The sequence below is a fragment of the Brachyhypopomus gauderio genome, unplaced genomic scaffold (genome assembly GCF_052324685.1).
Source record: "Brachyhypopomus gauderio isolate BG-103 unplaced genomic scaffold, BGAUD_0.2 sc37, whole genome shotgun sequence".
NCBI classification, from domain to species: domain Eukaryota; kingdom Metazoa; phylum Chordata; class Actinopteri; order Gymnotiformes; family Hypopomidae; genus Brachyhypopomus; species Brachyhypopomus gauderio.
This window is the reverse complement of record NW_027506867.1, coordinates 3,773,152-3,790,216: the sequence shown is the minus strand read 5'-3', so window position 1 is coordinate 3,790,216 and position 17,065 is coordinate 3,773,152.

The window sequence follows — 17,065 nt, the reverse complement described above, 5'->3', positions numbered from 1 at the left end:
TGAAGAGGCTTCCCGCGGGGGATCTCCGGAGAGAGGGAAAGAGCACCGGCAGGCTTACAGTGCGGCAAGCCCCTACGGCACTCCCGGAGGAGGGAGCCGCGGACCTGGGAGGAAGACTGCCGCGAGACCCGCCAGTCGCGCTACCTCCAAGAGGTCTACAAGCCGTGCTGCACCCCGCGCGTCCATCAGCCGCACTGCACCTCGCGCGTCCACCAGTCGTGCTGCCCCCAAGCGGTCTGCAAGTCGCGCTGCACCTCGCGCATCCGCCAGTCGTGCAGCACCTAGCAGGGAGGGTGCGGCACAGGCGGGGAGAGAACACAGATGAGGGTCTGTGTTAATCACCTATTTAATGTGTTCGCGCAGTGTCTTGTGCTCGTCTTTGTCTGAAGTTTCGTGTCAGCGTGAGTGTGGTTGTGTCTGCTCGCGCTCCGCCGGGAGCTTACACGTCAAAAGTCAATAAACGTCTGTATGTTCACCGTGAACGTTGTGGTGCCTGCCTCCTTCACCATGCGTTACATAACCGACACTTCACAAACATTTAATGTTTTACTGCCAATGTGTAGCACAATGTAACAACTGCTAATACTTCTCTTTGTCACTAATTATTTGCAAACAGCGACATGACATCTACATGACATCTATCATTTTGAGAAATTACAATTTAATCCGTCAATTATATTTTTGCAAACTTTGAATGTCGTTATGATCATATATACTGGAATATCACTCAACAGACATAACTGCTACTCAATAACTTACCATTTGACGGCCACTGTCCCCGGAATGATCCTGCACAATGAATAAAAATTTTGAACGGCTTTGTAAAATATGTATTTTTTTAAAAGAATTTGAATAAAATAACAGAATACTACAATTCTAACTATTACTGTGAGGACGTAGCCCTAAAAGTTTGCTAGAAATCAAGCCAACTACTTGAGATTGAATCCTTGTGGTCAAATTTTTGCCTCTCAGCCAGAAGTGCAGGAGTTTTCTTGTTACCCCAAGACAGCAAAGATGCATGTAATCTATACGGAACTGAGAAACCATTTTTACCACACTTGTCAAAGGACTAAGTTTTTGTTCTAGGTGATGGTCTTCATCAACCATAGCTGCAAAATCAGCATCATTCCTAGGTTTAACTGCAATATCAGGAAATGTCATCTTGTTCTTCCACACACAAGCCTGTGTATGTTTATCACATCCATAGTAACCATTATGAGCTTTCACGTTTTTGACAAAAGCACGAGCTGGAGCATCACACACAGAAGCTGAAAGAAGTACCTGAAAAGATATACCACAATACACAATGCCATTAGTAAGAACATGTGTCAAATCCTTTGTAAATTCCTTTAGGAACTCAAAGATGCTTCCAGGTTTCCCTGCTCCACAGTATATACCAACAAATGGGGTTTTGGTGTAGTCAAGAATTGGCCAAAACTGTAGCCTAGAACTTTTAAACAAAGGAAGGCCATAAATGTTGAACTGCAGTTTCAGTTTGTCGACATCTGCAGGAAAAACTAGACACTTTAATCTAGAGAGCAACCCTTGTTCTAAACCAAAGTGGTAGTACTGTCCATTTCCCATTTTACGAGTGGGTACCTTTGCTTGTGTGCCAAGGAGTGTCCTTCCATCACGTGGAAGTTTTGGGTGAAACACTTACAGAATACACAGGAGTGCTGTAAGAGCAACCAGTGAAATTGAAAACTTTGCTGCCCAGTGTTTCAAGCTCATGTAAAGCATATTGTCCTTTGGTTCAACTTCATCTGAACCACCAGCTGATTCACTAGAGAAACTGCTACCAACTTGGCACATTGTTCAGAGTCACCATCAGACTCGGCCATGACATCACTAGCACAGGCAGATATGGCTTCATTTGAAGCTGAACTCTGTGTACATGCTTCAACAGTATTTGCACTAGCCAAATTCACAAACCTGTGCTCTTCAGTTTGGAAGCTTTCGCCCCCATGTGGTCCTGTCTCAACTGTTTTTTCAAACTCTTGCAAGATCTCGTTCTCTATCCTGCTTACTTCCCTATTTACCTTCCGTCTCTTTGACCAGTAAGAAGCCATGCTGTTTGCTGTATCATTCAATGCATCACACTTCAAAAGTGAGACTTACCTCTGTGCAACACAACAAACCTGTGAATCTGTACTGTGCTTCTATAATAAAAGTTAGATTTAGTCATATATATATATATTAGGGGTGGGAATCGTTTACTATCTCACGATTCGATTCGATTCCGATTTTGGGGGCCACAATTCAATTCAAAATCGATTTTCGATTCGGTTTGGCATAACACATATTAGATGGCATATTACATTAGAACAATAAAAAAAGGATTTTAATACAGAAATGTTGGCCTACTGAAAAGCATGTAGGCTACAGTATATACACTCAATACTTGGTCGGGGCTCCTTTTACATGAGTTACTACATCAGTGTGGCAGCTTGTGGAACTGCTGAGGTGTTATGGAAGCCCAGCATTATTGTGTTATGGAGTGCCAACATTTTTGTATTAACTGTACAAGGTAATAAATTCACTTTTTGATGATATTCAAATGTATTGAGTTTCTCCGGTAAATTACATTTTAGTTGTTTACCCTGGAAATGAGACACTATATTTAATTAGAGATAGAAAGATTGGTATTGGCAGATTTTCCAACAAAATACACGATCGGCAGATTATACAGATGGTTATTTGTATGTGACTATATTCTAAAACTATCATACGGTGAACACAGTTATGTACCTGGCTAGCTATACAGCTAGTTACCCTCAAGTATCTGAAGCAGATATGAAGAAATGACATTTATAGCTAGCTAGCTCATAGCTAAAATTAGGCTATTCAAGCGTTCGCTAATTAGCTAGCGAACTAATGTTTAACGTCTGCTTTTCGACACTGGTAAACTAAGGCTAAAGAAAAAAATTCATATTAATTATTCTTTTAGAATTTTAATTACTAAAACGACTAAAGAAAAGATAGCAAGCTAGTCTAAATATGGGAGGTATTTCCTGCCAATAATAAAACTAAAATGAAAACACTAAAATGAAAATGAAAATACCGTTTTGCCATTTCTTTTTCCATACATGTGTGAAAATATGACAAAATTAAAAATAAAATGAAATCACTTAATTTGCAATTAAATTTTTCACTCGAGCACGGGTCATATGTGACAAATATAAAATGAAAATTAAAAAGGAGGATTGGCGCTACCTGCTGGTGATTTTCTTTTTCATTTTCCACTTTTCATTTTCTTTTTCCACTTTTCATTTTCGTTTTCAACTTCACCAATGCAAATACATGTAAATGAACAGTAGGCGGAGCTACAACTACAGTACCTCCCGTGAAATCCAGAGAGGGCAGCACACAGCGACATGGCTGACGTTTTACTAGAAACTGCAAATGAGATTGTGAGGTTGGCGAATTGCCAGATTATATATTGCTTAGATGTGAAGTAATCTTGCAGGTTAATAGTGTTGTATGTCGGAATATATGTGAAGTGGTAGAACGCTTAGGGTTAGCCTCTGAATTTGCCTCTCTGCAGGGTTGCCAACTCTCACGCATTGAGCGTGAGACACACGCATTTGACCGTTTTCACACGCTCTCACGCCACACTTTCGATATCTCACGCCGAAAAAAAATAACCAGTTTATTTACCTCAGATCCACATATATGATTCAATACGTTACTAGTTCGCTAGCTCTGGCACCATCCACCGGCGATATAACACTAAATCTGTGTCCATTTTTCGTTCGCCCCCCCGCTCAACAACTTTCGTTCGCCACAACCCCCCCCCCCCCCCCCCCCCCCCCCCCCATCGACTCCAGGTTAAAATCTCACTCCAAGCGAACGTCAAAAGTTGGCAACCCTGTCTCTGAACCATTTCACCTGTGTGCTTAACTACTCAATATGCCATGTTTCCAGTTAGATTTGAGGTATAAAATTATGTAGGGTCAGGCTATAGTCTAAACAGCCGTGACCTACCTGTCACGACGCATGCTGCTCTGTTCTGTGGAAAATTCCAGAAAGCCAGCTCCAAAGGGGAGGGGCGTATGCGTAGAGGCTGTTAATGTGACTGGTCCACTCACCAGCATTTATTAAATACATTTTATTTATTATACCACTAAAAAATTAATGGTTACCTTTGATAGTGACTCAAAATAACAACTTAAATAATGAGAATATCTCTAAATACTGACATAGAAATTCACTTCATAATCAAAACAAATAGATAAATCTATTTGTTTTGAGATATATATATATATATATATATATATATATATATATATATATATATATACACACACATGGCAAAATAGGCTTTTGTATATGTGCAAATGCTGTGTCTTGCAAAATGCAAATAGATAGCAGTATGTCTTCTTAATTCTAAAATTTTATTGAAAAGTAAGGGGAAAATTTTGCCCCACAATTTTTTCTAGTGGTGGGCCGTTAACGGCGGTCGTTAATTTGATACTCTTATCGGGCGATATAAAAATTATCGCCGTTAATCTATTCTTAAAGTTGGGTTGGGAACTGGGTCAAAATGGGTAAGCAAATCGTACGTGTTTTTACATGGATGCAGCCACGAACAGTGATGTCAGTAACGGGTTACTTAGTAACGCGTTACTCTAATCTTACCACTTTTTTCGGTAACGAGTAATATAACGCGCTACTATTTCCAGTCCAGTAATCAGATTAAAGTTACTTATCCAAATAACTGTGCGTTACTATTTTTATTTTCCCTAATAAAAATATATATTTTTGCTTTCTTCTTGGCTCAGTTCTACTTTTGCGTCTGACCGTAGCACTCGACTCCGCACGCTGCGCGCGACCCTGTGAGAGCGCGAGCGCGTTTTACAAGTCATCTTTTGCAGTGTCCTCCCGTAACGATATGTGGTAGTTTAAAGAAACACCCCTCAAAAACAGGGGAAGGAACATTTATGTAACGTTTCGCAACTTGGAGACGGACGCAAATGCGGAAGAAAACTCAATTTATTGAGAGAAACACTCTGAGCCTCTTGGAGGCGAATCGTGCTAACCCTTAACGCACGGGAACGGCGAGGCATGTTAAACACGAGACAGCTTTACTTTAACAGACAAGCAGTACTTTAACAGACATGCAGTATAACTCAAAGCCTTACATAGGCCAGTCGTGTCGAGACAGATCTACTTTCATAGACAGGCAGTATAACTCAAAGCCTTACATAGGCCAGTCGTGTCGAAACAGATCTACTTTCATAGACAGGCAGTATAACTCAAAGCCTTACATAGGCCAGTCGGGTCGAGACAGCGACACAACACTAAACACAACCCGTTAACAAAATGACACACACATCATAAACCAAAACATCCAGGGACTCACACCGGTACAACGCCTGAACATCCAAATCAAAAGTAACACAGAATAAAATAAAAGAAAGAACAACCCACACAATCACAGGATTACAGAAATACAAAACTAAACTCCAAACGTAATAAACACTCAACCAAACCAAAGACCCTAAACGTGTTAACACGATCTAGCACATGTACACAGAAACCTCGCAGAGAATAAACCGCTCTGCAAACCTAACAACCCCACAACCCCAGAACTACTTAACTTTGGTAGCGTAGATAAAGAAAGCCGGAACGACAGGTGAGCACGACTCAACGCCCAGAAATGGAAGAACAACAGAACCGGACTAGACAGACGAAATCTACCCACGGAGAAACGGTGAGACTAAGCACGGGTAACAAACAGGATGACTCACGCCAGGAGATTAGACATCGGAGAATATAACTGGATACTAATCAGCCGAGAACTCAAAACAGCTGAGTGACTCTAGGAACCAAACTAACACAGAGGGCGGGGCTAACACTTCACAAAAACTATTGAAACGCAAGAAACAGAAGAGACGGAACATGACCATGTAACAGTACCCCCCCCTAAAGCGTGCCACACTGGGGCACGCAAAAATCCCCTCAAAGGGGACCGATAGAATCAGACAAAAACCCAGAAGAAGCCAGGGAAGACGAACTAGACACCGGGATAACCGGCGTGGACAACTCGGACCTAGAGGGGACAAAAGAGGACTGACAATGGGCAAAGGAAACAGACGATGAATCAGACCGTGGGCCAGACAACTCGCAAAATGAACCAGAAGGATCCCTAACAGAACACGAAGACCACAGCGCAGGACCACTCGAAGACAGTACCGAGACACCAGCCGACGCAGATACGGGCCCGACCGACTGAGAATTTGTTCCAAGAGAACGGGAGGGTCGCAGATCCCTGGGGCACTGGACAGGATCCAGGGCTACGGACACCGGACTGGCAGGCACAGACTCAGCTAAACCGGAACCCAACGGAGACCCCGAAGAGGGGCCATGAGGAACAAAACTAACACCAGATGAACACACAAAAACAGATAACAATATACACAAAACAACAGACATATGCACCGGCACCCAATAAGTAAGCACACAAGGCATAGACAAATACATAGGAACAGAAACGTAATGTTTACACACTTCCCGAACAACAGGAACCCGTACAGGCAAAGACATCATAACAGGCACTGGGACTAAAACATAACCTGGAACAGGGGCAAGGAGTAAGGGCATAGTCCTACGGTCAAAGCCGTTTAAAAGTTCAAAAATAGAAAGGACACTTCCAGAAGGCTCTTCTGTGGTCGAATTTGTAACAGAAGTACCGCATAGAGGCTCTTGGAAAGCTGGATGAACAGGAACCGACTCCATCTGAGTGTCAGGCAGAATGGCCTCCGGGACAGACTGGGAGTCAGGCAGAATGGCCTCCGGGACAGACTGGGAGTCAGGCAGAATGGCCTCCGGGACAGACTGGGAGTCAGGCAGAATGGCCTCCGGGACAGACTGGGAGTCAGGCAGAATGGCCTCCGGGACAGACTGGGAGTCAGGCAGAATGGCCTCCGGGACAGACTGGGAGTCAGGCAGCGGACACTCCGGGACAGACTGGGAGTCAGGCAGCGGACACTCCGGGACAGACTGGGAGTCAGGCAGCGGACACTCCGGGACAGACTGGGAGTCAGGCAGCGGACACTCCGGGACAGACTGGGAGTCAGGCAGCGGACACTCCGGGACAGACTGGGAGTCAGGCAGCGGACACTCCGGGACAGACTGGGAGTCAGGCAGCGGACACTCCGGGACAGACTGGGAGTCAGGCAGCGGACACTCCGGGACAGACTGGGAGTCAGGCAGCGGACACTCCGGGACAGACTGGGAGTCAGGCAGCGGACACTCCGGGACAGACTGGGAGTCAGGCAGCGGACACTCCGGGACAGACTGGGAGTCAGGCAGCGGACACTCCGGGACAGACTGGGAGTCAGGCAGCGGACACTCCGGGACAGACTGGGAGTCAGGCAGCGGACACTCCGGGACAGACTGGGAGTCAGGCAGCGGACACTCCGGGACAGACTGGGAGTCAGGCAGCGGACACTCCGGGACAGACTGGGAGTCAGGCAGCGGACACTCCGGTTCAGACTGGGAGTCAGGCAGCGGACACTCCGGTTCAGACTGGGAGTCAGGCAGCGCGGCCTCCGGTTCAGACTGGGAGTCAGGCAGCGCGGCCTCCGGTTCAGACTGGGAGTCAGGCAGCGCGGCCTCCGGTTCAGACTGGGAGTCAGGCAGCGCGGCCTCCGGTTCAGACTGGGAGTCAGGCAGCCCGGCCTCCTTAACTCTCTTTTTCTTCCCTACATAACAGATAGGGTCAAAAAGATGGGTTATGAGAGGTCGACAATCAGGAGGTACACCCGTTACAGAACATCTCAACCCCGATGTAGCTAAGGGGTTCAAATGTTTGATGGAAGGAATCCCATTGGCATCTGGACTACGTAGGACTTTGGTTCTAGAAAACCTCAACTTAAGAAACCGAAAAAATCCCTCAATAGTCCAGGCCTCCTCTGGTCTGGTAGCCAAAACAAGGTCAGCCCACTCGAGAGCTACACTCCGTAAGAGAGATCTCATAAAGAGTACGGATACATTATCTGGAGGTTTAGGGCAAGTTAAATGTTGAAAATACAGCTCACATCGCATAATGAAACAATCAACATTATCTCCTTCGCCACTAAATTCATAAGGGCAGGGCATGATTGAAGGTAAAATAACAGGTTTTCCCTCCGAGTCTAACGAGAACTCCGACTGCAACACACCAAGTTGGTTCGAATACATTAGTCTGCTCTCAGCACGGCTCGCAATAGAAGGCTTTACTTCAGAACCAACATAGTCTCTTTACAACCTCCCTCCTCAAATGGAGAGTCCACACTGAGGTTACTCGCTGCGTCCTCAATAGGTGAGTCATTCTGTAACGTTTTGCAACTTGGAGACGGACGCAAATGCGGAAGAAAACTCAATTTATTGAGAGAAACACTCTGAGCCTCTTGGAGGCGAATCGTGCCAACCCTTAACGCACGGGAACGGCGAGGCATGTTAAACACGAGACAGCTTTACTTTAACATTAACAGACATGCAGTATAACTCAAAGCCTTACATAGGCCAGTCGTGTTGAGACAGATCTACGTTAACAGACAGGCAGTATAACTCAACGCCTTACATAGGCCAGTCGTGTCGAGACAGATCTACTTTCATAGACAGGCAGTATAACTCAAAGCCTTACATAGGCCAGTCGGGTCGAGACAGCGACACAACACTAAACACAACCCGTTAACAAAATGACACACACATCATGAACCAAAACATCCAGGGACTCACACCGGTACAATGCCTGAACATCCAAATCAAAAGTAACACAGAATAAAATAAAAGAAAGAACAACCCACACAATCACAGGATTACAGAAATACAAAACTAAACTCCAAACGTAATAAACACTCAACCAAACCAAAGACCCTAAACGTGTTAACACGATCTAGCACATGTACACAGAAACCTCGCAGAGAATAAACGGCTCTGCAAACCTAACAACCCCAGAACCTCAAGGATCAAAGCGAGAGACTACTTAACTTTGGTAGCGTAGATAAAGAAAGCCGGAACGACAGGTGAGCACGACTCAACGACCAGAAATGGAAGAACAACAGAACCGGACTAGACAGACGAAATCTACCCACGGAGAAACGGTGAGACTAAGCACGGGTAACGAACAGGATGACTCACGCCAGGAGATTAGACATCGGAGAATATAACTGGATACTAATCAGCCGAGAACTCAAAACAGCTGAGTGACTCTAGGAACCAAACTAACACAGAGGGCGGGGCTAACACTTCACAAAAACTATTGAAACGCAAGAAACAGAAGAGATGGAACATGACCATGTAACAATTTACCTGAAGAATTTTAATTTTGCACTGTGTTCCACGTTTGAAAAGTGCTGGAATTTTGACTAACGTCGCCTACTTTAAAATGCTTGAAATTGTAATGGTATTTCGTTTCACAAGCTGTCTGACTGAACAGGGGTGGGTTTCCTGAAACGTTCGTAGCGCTAAGTACTTCTTAACCTTGTACGTTTCATACGAGGTTACGAAGTACTTGGCGCTACGAACGTTTCGGGAAACCCACCCCAGTTCGCTTGTATTACGTTTACAAATAAATTTACAAATAATACCGCGCAGCTACACAAACGTAATGTAAGGAGAGTCTTGCCCTTTAAGTGACACAAGTTTCCCTCCTCGGGATTTTTGGATTAAGCAGTTTCTGCCTCGGTTACCGAACCTGCTTCAATACATTGTTACTGTTAAAATGCACTTCCAATAAAGTGAGTATTGGAAAATTTTATTTTGCTGCTGAATGTAACTACTAAAGTAACTTGTAATCTAACGTAGTTACTTTTAAAATCAAGTAATATGTAACGTAACTAAGTTACTTTTAAAAGGAGTAATCAGTAATCGGATTACTTTCTCAAGGTAACTTAGCCATCACTGGCCACGAAGTCGCCAGGTTTGCTTCATGGAAAATTCATTTTTATGAACGGAGCGGTCGTTTTCTGCATGGTCCTAGCGCTAGATTCGTCGCTATATAAATATTTCTTTTTAACCGTTAAAACTGCAGAGGACCAAAACCGGCTTTTGAAAAAGTCCCCCCCAAATTACGTAAGGGAGGTTAAATGTATTAAATGTTGGCTTACATTTCAAATATCATGTTTAGCTGAATAAACTAGTGATGGGATTTTCGGCTCTATTTTGAGATGCGGCTCTAATGGCTCTTCTTATTGTGGAGAGCCGGCTCTTTTCGGCTCCCAAACGGCTCCCCATATATAGGCTATATTTTTACATTATTAATTAATTAATAGCTTAAACCTAATTTTATAACATTTTGTTTCATTACTGACATTGTTAAGCAATTGTGATGAGTAGAAATGCTGCATAACAATGTTTTATAAATGAAACTTTTATTATAACCAATTATTAAATTATCACAAAATAGCACCAAAATAGAACGCTTGCCTGCCGTTTCCACAAAAAAAGTGGAGATAACTTTTTTTTTCAGTGTTTTCCCACCACATTATTAACTGAAAGCTGCGTGTGATTGGTCAGATGTGTGGAGCACACGCTTGACATGCGGGCAGTGGAGATATTCTTTGCGAAACGATATGTGGTAGTTATAAAGAAACACCCCTCAAAACAGGGGAAGGAACATTTACCTGACGAATTTTAATGTTGCTTTGTGTTCCAGGTTTGAAAAGTGCTAAAGTAAATCCTAGGCTAAAGTAGGCTAGGCTAAATCCTAGGCTAAAGTAGGCCTACTTGAAAATGTAACTGTATTTTGTTTTACAACAAATAGCTGTCTGACTGAATCGATGTGAATAAAAAGCGAATTATTTCGAATAATTTCGAGTATATGTATAAATATTTAAGTTTAAGGTGCTGGGAAATATTGAAAAGTGCTTGAATTCCACATTGTAAAGGTGTATGAACCCGGCATACATAGCTTTGTTCATTGCGCTGGAGAGACCTCGGGTCCTCACGCAGGGGCGGAGCCACCGCGATTACGTCATTTTCGGCGCACGGACCCCCGCGCTGGTCGCGATGCGCCAAGTAGTATAAACTTAGCTTAGGCACCGACTGAGGAAATAAACTCTCCGCTCTCTACCACTGGCAGAAGCAGAGGAGGGAGAGGGAGAGACAGCGAGGCACCGAAGGACAAATAAAAACGATGTTGGAAAAAAACTGTGGCACTTGCAGAGCACAAGCGCAATACTGAAGGAAAAAGCGGCTCCCAAATAGGATCCTAAAACGGCTCCCATTGTGGAGCCGGTTCCAATCGTTCACTTCAAAGAGCCGGCTCTTAGAGCCGGATCGTTTGCGAACGACACATCACTAGAATAAACATGTTATCAACCCCTTTTAATGTACAGTATGCAGGCTTAAACCGTTGAACACGAGTAACCTACATTTTATTGAGCATGTTTTTTTTTTTCAAGTATCAAAGTAGAACAGCTTCCTCAAGCAGTCATTGATGCATTTTTGAAACAGGAGATGAGCCCCTGGTCTAATGCACCCCCTGTATTAAGAAACCCTATCTCAAAAACGGACTTTTAGTCATTACTTGGGTAGCACGCATATGAGCCATTTTAATATAGATTAATCTAGATTAATTTCAAGATTTCAGTGAGATTAATCTAGATTAAAAAAATGAATCTATGCCCACCCCTAATTTTTTCACATATTTTATTTAATTTTCTGTGATGCTTGCTCAAATTCAAATTATATATATATATAATTTTATATATATATATAATATATAAATTTATATGTGCACGTATGTGTGTATACATTTTACATACGATATAGGTCAAGTAATTGCCTTGCATTGTTGATCATAACCAATCAAAATATTGATTCAATGTCATCTTTTCAATGTTAAATCACAGTTCAGACTTCAACCCAATAACAATATTGATTTATAGTTGATTTATGGTCATCAACCAAAACCAACCAAAAAAACCCTAAATCAACATTGATTCAATGTTCCTTTGCTATCTGGGACGTCAACCAGACTGGGATTCAATGCCCGTGGAAACAGGCTAGCATGCTAGCTAGCTTAGCTATCTGCAAAGTCAGTCCTGTAACCGCTGTTATTTAATTGTGTTCTTCACGACACACTAGTTAACCGTTTTATGTTATTATTTTTAAACACGGCAGATATGTTCTATCAAAGCGGAGCATGGGGCGGAGTATGGAGCGCTGGATGGGACGGTCTGTCTGAATGTCTAATTGTCTGTGTAGTTACTTATGTATGAAAGTGTCTGGAACTGTCGGTATGTCCACAAACCTTTGTGTCTTTCTGTGAATAGTACCATCTGAAGGCAAAAGTGTGTTTGTGTGTCAAAGCTGGTGCATGTGCGCTAATGTTCAGTTCTCATCATGTGTTGTATCTGGAGCATAATACCCCGCCCAGCCCCAGTTCATGCACTACCCCTCCCAGCCCCTGGTCATGATCCTTGTCCCCCTGCAACAGCAGGCTCTGCCCCAACAGCAACCAGCCACCCCCACCAAATGGGGACGCAAACAGGTAATTTAATATAAACAGGTAATTCAATTGCCACTGTTTCCTGTCTCTATGGCGACAGACAAGGTGCCAATGTCAGTCTTGTCATAAACTTCTCTGGTGATGCCCAGCAAGTGTTGGACGTTATGATTTAGCAAAACCTGTGGACTTCAATAAGATGGTGCTGACATGTAGTCTTGTGAATCATAATGTTATATGGTGGAGCTTTCTGTAGCTCCAATGATGGTCTTTGTCAATTTGTTATACCATGACTATTGCACTGAAGACTTAATGTCTACAGGGCTGACACTACAGTGAAGTGACTTCAGTAATTAGGATGCCTCTAAACCTCTGATATTACAATCAGGTGTTATGCTGCTGCTGTATTAACAGTGCTTCTTTTATTGAGGTGGTCTTGTAGGTTGAATTTGATTTGTAGGTGAGTGGGGGTTATTATTGGGGGATCATTATTGACAATATCCAGTAACTGACATTTCAAAGAGATGTCCTAAGTAGTAATGTGTTTGTGTTGTGGACTTGTTTTGACATTTTTGCTAGAAATTTGCCCAGAGTTTCACTTGATTGTGCTGTGTAACTGTCAAGGGTTTTAGGAAGGTTCACCTTTGCCTATGGTGTAGGCATTGGCTTTTTTCCATGGTTGACTTACCCCCTCCAGACTTCTGATCAACACCCCACAGCCAGAAGCCACAAGCTCCAAAATCCGACCACAGAGCCCCACTCAAGCCATGCCCACAGAGCAGTACAAAGAGGGTAGGAGGAAAAAAGAGAGAGTTTGCTACACTTGGTCATAGGAGGAAAAAATGTTTTACAAAGCAAGAATGTTTGAGAGCTTCCTCTTGCCTAGGGTTGCCACCAAGGTCTGACAAGAAACAAGGACACTGTCAAGTTGTTGAGTGGGGGGGGGGTGTGAATGTAAGTTGTTGAGTAGTTGGCAAAAGTTGTTGAGCGGGGGGGGGGGGGGGGGGGTGGCGAACGTAAAATGTTACTGGAGGGGTTTAAAATGGACACAGCGAGAAATAACAGATTTAAAGTGTGCAGAAACAGTCTGAATCGTGGTTTGAACTAACCTAGTTTTTTTGCCGGGACCGAATATTAAAAAGAAGAAAAACCGGGACAGCCCGGGAAAACCGGGAAAGCCCGGGACAGGCACGTGAAAACCGGGACTACTCTTGCCACATGACACATGATTAGCTAATGCTAGTTAATGCTAGTTTATGCTAGCTGAAGATATCAGGAATCTTATGTCCTTGTATCAGTGCCACAAAAATGTACTTCATTCCAACATGCTAAAGTTGCAAATACCTGTAATTAAATAAATAAAATGTTAATCACGTTATTGAGTTAAAAAATGTTGGCTTTTGTCTTACAAATTCTACAAAGCTAATAGGTTGGTGTTAAGCTTGGTTGGTTGTTGGTATGTTTGTGTAGTGTGTTACTGATCTGGTCCTCCCTGATCCCCTCAACCCAGAAGAGAAGAAGAAATATGTCTGAGAGTTTCTGCTGGGGCTCCAGTTGTTGGGAATTTTCTTCTCCGACCCAGACGGGCCCCAACACCGCCCCGATGAACCGACTGGTTTTTGACTGAGTGGTCCAAGCAAAGTCTTGACAACAAAAGTTCTTTTAAAATGATTTATATAGAATATTAATGAATGCAATATAATAGAAGTATACGTGGTACAAACTCTTCAGTGCACTGGTGCTAGTTGCCTAGGAATCTACCTAACCCAAGTGGATCTCAGCAGTGTCCAAGCGAAAAGCCTCTCGTGCTGGGCGATGTCCTTTCTTTCATACTCTCTGTCCATAAGTTTCGATTTGTTAAGTTTCGATAACTCCCCAATCCTGGCTGCTCTCCATGGAAAATCACCTGCTCCTCTTCTCCCAGCCTGTGTGCCTGGTTATCTAAAAACTGCTTGCTACACATCCTGCACTGAATAGGCCCCTTCTGTTCTCCTCAAGGCCACTGAGGCCTCCTTACTCCTGCTTTCCCACAGTCTTCCTGAAAAACACTAAATTGACACATCAAGTTATTAGCCTTTAATTTTCTTTTTTCCAACACAGTTCATCAGTGCCAGGATGAATAAACCATGCGCTGTGGTCCTGGATAAGGTACACACACACACACACTATGTCCAAAAGTATGTGGACACCTGTAATAATTGAGTTCAGGTGTTTCAGACTCACTGTCATAGATACAGTAAAATATCAGCCCTGCTGGATCTATGCTGGTCTATTTTTAGTGGTGTCATTGTGACAACACGTGCGCTACATTTCGGAAACGCGCTGCAAATTCAGTAACGCTGCAAAATCTGCCACAACACAATGGAAGTGTTTCTGGTCGAATGATTTTTTGCAGGGACTCTGCACGTTTTTAGCCATAACCAACAGATGTGTTATACAGTTTCTCATTACGTTGAACGGGATTCAAGGCCCGCCCATAGATCCGCCCCTGCTTCACACAAGATGGGGTTTGTGTTTGTTTGGACTCATTAATTTGGGGGCCGTGTGGCAGGGTCCTTATTATCAGAAGAACGTCTCAGCACCGCGTCACCTTGAGCTCTGGCAACTTCATTACCCTTTTTGATAAGGTTTGTGCACTTGCTGTGTCTAACTAGCAGTCAGGCTCCTTCACATGAGGTAAAATCATAACTGGTGATACTGGGACGATTGTAACGCCTTGTTACAACCATCCCTGAACCAAGTAGTCAGTGACAATGACCATTTATGATCCAAGCATTGTGAATAGTGCCCTTCCCCTGGCTGCAACAACATCAAATATTCAGGCAGGGTTTGTAGGCACTGGAATTTGGCCTTTAAAAAATATATTTTTAATGACAGCTACTTTGCACCATCCCCAGTCACAGATGGCCCACTGCCAGCAGTGACACCACAGTTTCCATCTTCCACTGCAGCTGCAGTGAATGCAGTTGCATGTATTACAGCTCCAACACCCACTGCAACGGTTGCATCCTACACACCACCTGCAGCATCCTCCCCATCACACCATGTGTGGTGCCTGAGCCTTCCCCTCTTTGTTTCTCATGTGGTGTGAAAGTAATAATTAGACCAAAAAAAAAGAAATGAATAGTCACAATAACATGAATGATAAATAATCTTTTTTCATTTTGAGTATTTGATTGATTAATTAAGTAAATTTTAGACGTTACAACCGTCCCTGTAACCTGGGACGGTTGTAACAGTGGAGTGACTGTATTTAAATCAATTTTGCAAGCTGTACATATTTCATAAACTCACTTATATACATTGTTTCAGTTTTCAGACACATTGAAGGTCATAATACAGCAAATTGGCTATTCCAGTGTAAATGGTTTTTGATTTATTGGAAAAATCACAAAAAGTGTTACAACTGTCCCTGGTCTCCCCTACATTAAAAAGTCAAGAAGCTTATTATGCAGCACTTATGCTGCTCTTCTGTTATTACCAAACACGGTACCATCTCTTTTAATGAGATAAAACTAATTATTTGGAATAATTTCGAGTATATGTGTATTTGTATAAATATGTAAATTAAGCTGAAGGTGCAGGAAAATACTGAAAATGGACCTTCAAATTGCCGTACAAGTGCATGAATTGCACGCACAAAAATCGAGAGGTGCACGACCTCGCGCATGGGCAGAGCCACTGCGATTGCGTATTTTTTTTCCAGTCACGACGTGCCAAGTGAACTTAGATTAGCTGGGCAGCAAGATAAACAGGACGAGACCGGAGCATGCGCAGTTTTCTCATGAGACAGCATGATCTCTTGACCTGGTGACAGCGCCAGCTAATTAGTGTAAAGTGAAGAATGCTATTAATGATCCACAGAGCAAAGCTATATAAACATTTTAATTTTGCTTTATAGTTAGTAAATGAAAATAATGCCATCAGTTTTATATTTCTTTTAATGACAATCTCAACTCAGTTTTACTGCAACCAGTGCTAGAGCCCTAATACTGAAGCTGTCTCCCCCTATTGCCACAAAACGTTTCTGCAGCTCTTCTTACGCCTCTCTCTAGCAAGGCCTGCTTACTGGATGAATGGATCTTTCTAGAAAAAGTGAGTGGTTGGGGACAGGCATTCTAGCTTCACTCTCTGTTGGAGGCTAAGGGACTCATAGGCTACTGCTGGCTTGCAGATGTGCAAACGTAAACCCACCAGCGCTGTCACACTCCAAACCAGGAGTCCATCAGAGCTGAGGTCATAAAAGTACTTTCACCCTTGAGCTCAGGATGAGACATAGATCAAGCACAAAATGTAAAACCAAATGTTTGCAAAAACAATGGTTCACAGGCAATGATGGCATATTTGAATTTTAATAGCAAAAAACTTTTATTGTGTAAGTACACAAATGTTTAATGTCTTAGCTGAATGAGGGACAAATGACTGTCCATATAAGGTCTGTATTACATTTGTAAGTATCTCATTCCCATTCCCATTTATGGAGAGGGTAGACAACTACAATTCCCAGAGTGCTTAGCTCAGCTCAATTACCAAAAAGCAGATGTTCAAACATTCTTCATCTGCGGACTATTACAGTTTTACTCTGTCAATTTGGTTCATTTCTCAGATCAGAATTGAAATTCTCAAAAC